This window comes from Heptranchias perlo, chromosome 12 (assembly GCF_035084215.1).
Source record: "Heptranchias perlo isolate sHepPer1 chromosome 12, sHepPer1.hap1, whole genome shotgun sequence".
Lineage (NCBI taxonomy): Eukaryota > Metazoa > Chordata > Chondrichthyes > Hexanchiformes > Hexanchidae > Heptranchias > Heptranchias perlo.
Window position 1 is genome coordinate 64,652,117 of NC_090336.1, and position 5,000 is coordinate 64,657,116.

General features: G+C 50.7%; 5 pseudogenes; all 5 read right to left on the bottom strand.

Moving 5' to 3' along the window:
- The window catches only part of LOC137329352 (U2 spliceosomal RNA), a 117-nt pseudogene extending 55 nt beyond the window's left edge, over window positions 1-62 (bottom strand).
- Window positions 63-1,037: 975 nt separating this feature from the next.
- Window positions 1,038-1,154, bottom strand: LOC137329353 (U2 spliceosomal RNA; annotated as a pseudogene).
- A 971-nt stretch (window positions 1,155-2,125) lies between these two features.
- Window positions 2,126-2,242, bottom strand: LOC137329077 (U2 spliceosomal RNA; annotated as a pseudogene).
- A 1,308-nt stretch (window positions 2,243-3,550) lies between these two features.
- LOC137329468 (U2 spliceosomal RNA) lies at window positions 3,551-3,667 on the bottom strand (annotated as a pseudogene).
- A 1,279-nt stretch (window positions 3,668-4,946) lies between these two features.
- Window positions 4,947-5,000, bottom strand: part of LOC137329763 (U2 spliceosomal RNA) — a 117-nt pseudogene continuing 63 nt past the window's right edge.

The window sequence follows — 5,000 nt, forward strand, 5'->3', positions numbered from 1 at the left end:
CGGAGCAAGCCCCTATTCCATCTCCCTGTTCTAAAAATCAATTAAAAATAATAATAAATAATATGTGTGTGTGTGTGTGTGTGTGTGTGTGTGTGTGTGTGTCGGTGTCAGTATCAGTCAGTGAGTCAGTGTCTCTCTCTCTCTCTCTCTCTCTCTCTCACTCAGAGCTGCTGTGGAAGGAAACTTTTTTAAAAAGAACTTGCATATTGAAAGAAAGATGTGTCTCAAGCTGCCGGGCCCTGTCCATTGTCATGTCAATGGCAGGACTGCTTTCACCAGGAACCCGGTTTTCTGGGTCAGAGGTTCCAGGGGACCTGTTTTGTGCGGACTTCCCTGTGTCCGTCCCTCCATGCCTTCCCCCCAGGACTTCCTTCTGAACACCTTTGTCGTTTGAGCGAGGGCCAAAAGCCTGCCTGTGAAAGGGAAGGATCAGCCGGTCGGAACCCTGCTGGTCGCTGCTGCCAGTGCAGCAGGCGTGCGTGTGTCCTCGGCCTCGTGTCCAGGTCCCTCAGGGACTTGAGGCAACTCTCCCCGGTGGTCTCGTGGTCAGGACCGGGCTTCGAATCCCGGTCGGGGGGGGATGACTTTCTGCTGCAGATTAATTGGCACCTCTGAAAGAAAGTCTCCCCTCCTGAGCGTAAAGCTCCACCCTTAACCACCACCGCCGCCTTTTCCACCCCTTGACAAACAGACAGACAGACAGACAGACAGTCAGTCCAGTTCGGGAGCGCAGCTTTCATTTGGAAGCAGACCCTGCTTGTTTAAAGTCAACGACGCCAAGTTATTTTGCACTTTGAATTATATCGCTACGTGCGAGCGGCACTCAGCCTTGGAGAAGAAAAAAATACCACTGAGCTGAGAAAGGTCTTTTTAAAACGGTTTCCTTCCACAGCAGCTCTGAGTGAGAGAGAGAGAGGGAGAGAGAGAGAGAGAGAGATATCAGCTTTATTCTCAGTAATAATACACACACACACACACACACACACACACAGAGACACTGGGAAAGAGCTGATTTTCCTTTTGAATATCTCCCCACGGGGAGCTGCACCGTTCCCAGAGACACTGCAATACTGGGTCGATGCGTGGAGTGGACGGAGCAAGCCCCTATTCCATCTCCCTGTTCTAAAAATCAATTAAAAATAATAATAAATAATATGTGTGTGTGTGTGTGTGTGTGTGTGTGTGTGTGTGTGTGTGTCGGTGTCAGTATCAGTCAGTGAGTCAGTGTCTCTCTCTCTCTCTCTCTCTCTCTCTCACTCAGAGCTGCTGTGGAAGGAAACTTTTTTAAAAAGAACTTGCATATTGAAAGAAAGATGTGTCTCAAGCTGCCGGGCCCTGTCCATTGTCATGTCAATGGCAGGACTGCTTTCACCAGGAACCCGGTTTTCTGGGTCAGAGGTTCCAGGGGACCTGTTTTGTGCGGACTTCCCTGTGTCCGTCCCTCCCTGCCTGCCTTCCCCCCAGGACTTCCTTCTGAACACCTTTGTCGTTTCAGCGAGGGCCAAAAGCCTGCCTGTGAAAGGGAAGGATCAGCCGGTCAGCCCCCTGTTGGTCGCTGCTGCCAGTGCAGCAGGCGTGCGTGTGTATTCGGCCTCGTGTCCAGGTCCCTCAGGGACTTGAGGCAACTCTCCCCGGTGGTCTTGTGGTCAGGACCGGGCTTCGAATCCCGGTCGGGGGGGATGACTTTCTGCTACAGATTAATTGGCACCTCTGAAAGAAAGTCTCCCCTCCTGAGCGTAAAGCTCCACCCTCACCACCACCGCCGCCTTTTCCTCCCCTTGACAAGCAGACAGACAGACAGACAGACAGTCCAGTTCGGGAGCGCAGCTTTCATTTGGAAGCAGACCCTGCTTGTTTAAAGTCAACGACGCCAAGTTATTTTGCACTTTGAATTATATCGCTACGTGCGAGCGGCACTCAGCCTTGGAGAAGAAAAAAATACCACTGAGCTGAGAAAGTTCTTTTTAAAACGGTTTCCTTCCACAGCAGCTCTGAGTGAGAGAGAGAGAGAGAGAGAGAGATATCAGCTTTATTCTCAGTCATAATACACACACACACACACACACACACACACACACAGAGACACTGGGAAAGAGCTGTTTTTCCTTTTGAATATCTCCCCACGGGGAGCTGCACCGTTCCCAGAAACACTGCAATACTGGGTCGATGCGTGGAGTGGACGGAGCAAGCCCCTATTCCATCTCCCTGTTCGAAAAATCAATTTAAAATAATAATAAATAATATGTGTGTGTGTGTGTGTGTGTGTGTGTGTGTGTGTCGGTGTCAGTATCAGTCAGTGAGTCAGTGTCTCTCTCTCTCTCTCTCTCTCTCTCTCTCACTCATAGCTGCTGTGGAAGGAAACTTTTTAAAAAAGAACTTGCTTATTGAAAGAAAGATGTGTCTCAAGCTGCCGGGCCCTGTCCATTGTCATGTCAATGGCAGGACTGCTTTCACCAGGAACCCGTTTTTCTGGGTCAGAGGTTCCAGGGGACCTGTTTTGTGCGGACTTCCCTGTGTCCGTCCCTCCCTGCCTGCCTTCCCCCCAGGACTTCCTTCTGAACACCTTTGTCGTTTAAAATAATAATAAATAATATGTGTGTGTGTGTGTGTGTGTGTGTGTGTGTGTGTGTGTGTGTCGGTGTCAGTCAGTGAGTCAGTGTCTCTCTCTCTCCTCTCTCTCTCTCACACTCAGAGCTGCTGTGGAAGGAAACTTTTTTAAAAAGAACTTGCTTATTGAAAGAAAGATGTGTCTCAAGCTGCCGGGCCCTGTCCATTGTCCTGTCAGTGGCAGGACTGCTTTCACCAGGAACCCGGTTTTCTGGGTCAGAGGTTCCAGGGGACCTGTTTTGTGCGGACTTCCCTGTGTCCGTCCCTCCCTGCCTGCCTTCCCCCCAGGACTTCCTTCTGAACACCTTTGTCGTTTGAGCGAGGGCCAAAAGCCTGCCTGTGAAAGGGAAGGATCAGCCGGTCAGCCCCCTGTTGGTCGCTGCTGCCAGTGCAGCAGGCGTGCGTGTGTCCTCGGCCTCGTGTCCAGGTCCCTCAGGGACTTGAGGCAACTCTCCCCGGTGGTCTCGTGGTCAGGACCGGGCTTCGAATCCCGGTCGGGGGGGATGACTTTCTGCTGCAGATGAATTGGCACCTCTGAAAGAAAGTCTCCCCTCCTGAGCGTAAAGCTCCACCCTCACCACCACCGCCGCCTTTTCCACCCCTTGACAAACGGACAGACAGACAGACAGACAGTCAGTCAGTCCAGTTCGGGAGCGCAGCTTTCATTTGGAAGCAGACCCTGCTTGTTTCAAGTCAACGACGCCAAGTTATTTTGCACTTTGAATTATATCGCTACGTGCGAGCGGCACTCAGCCTTGGAGAAGAAAAAAATACCACTGAGCTGAGAAAGTTCTTTTTAAAAAGGTTTCCTTCCACAGCAGCTCTGAGTGAGAGAGAGAGAGAGATATCAGCTTTATTCTCAGTAATAATACACACACACACACACACACACACACAGAGACACTGGGAAAGAGCTGATTTTCCTTTTGAATATCTCCCCACGGGGAGCTGCACCGTTCCCAGAAACACTGCAATACTGGGTCGATGCGTGGAGTGGACGGAGCAAGCCCCTATTCCATCTCCCTGTTCTAAAAATCAATTAAAAATAATAATAAATAATATGTGTGTGTGTGTGTGTGTGTGTGTGTGTGTCGGTGTCAGTATCAGTCAGTCAGTCAGTGTCTCTCTCTCTCTCTCTCTCTCTCTCACTCAGAGCTGCTGTGGAAGGAAACTTTTTTAAAAAGAACTTGCATATTGAAAGAAAGATGTGTCTCAAGCTGCCGGGCCCTGTCCATTGTCATGTCAATGGCAGGACTGCTTTCACCAGGAACCCGGTTTTGTGGGTCAGAGGTTCCAAAGGACCTGTTTTGTGCGGACTTCCCTGTGTCCGTCCCTCCCTGCCTGCCTTCCCCCCAGGACTTCCTTCTGAACAGCTTTGTCGTTTAAAATAATAATAAATAATGTGTGTGTGTGTGTGTCGGTGTCAGTATCAGTCAGTGAGTCAGTGTCTCTCTCTCTCTCTCTCTCTCTCTCTCTCTCTCACTCAGAGCTGCTGTGGAAGGAAACTTTTTTAAAAAGAACTTGCTTATTGAAAGAAAGATGTGTCTCAAGCTGCCGGGCCCTGTCCATTGTCCTGTCAATGGCAGGACTGCTTTCACCAGGAACCCGGTTTTGTGGGTCAGAGGTTCCAGGGGACCTGTTTTGTGCGGACTTCCCTGTGTCCGTCCCTCCCTGCCTGCCTTCCCCCCAGGACTTCCTTCTGAACACCTTTGTCGTTTGAGCGAGGGCCAAAAACCTGCCTGTGAAAGGGAAGGATCAGCCGGTCAGCCCCCTGTTGGTCGCTGCTGCCAGTGCAGCAGGCGTGCGTGTGTCCTCGGCCTCGTGTCCAGGTCCCTCAGGGACTTGAGGCAACTCTCCCCGGTGGTCTCGTGGTCAGGACCGGGCTTCGAATCCCGGTCGGGGGGGATGACTTTCTGCTACAGATTAATTGGCACCTCTGAAAGAAAGTCTCCCCTCCTGAGCGTAATGCTCCACCCTCACCACCACCACCGCCTTTTCCACCCCTTGACAAACAGACAGTCAGACAGACAGACAGTCCAGTTCGGGAGCGCAGCTTTCATTTGGAAGCAGACCCTGCTTGTTTAAAGTCAACGACGCCAAGTTATTTTGCACTTTGAATTATATCGCTACGTGCGAGCGGCACTCAGCCTTGGAGAAGAAAAAAATACCACTGAGCTGAGAAAGTTCTTTTTAAAACGGTTTCCTTCCACAGCAGCTCTGAGTGAGAGAGAGAGAGAGAGAGAGAGAGATATCAGCTTTATTCTCAGTAATAACACACACACACACACACACAGAGACACTGGGAAACAGCTGTTTTTCCTTTTGAATATCTCCCCACGGGGAGCTGCACCGTTCCCAGAAACACTGCAATACTGGGTCGATGCGTGGAGTGG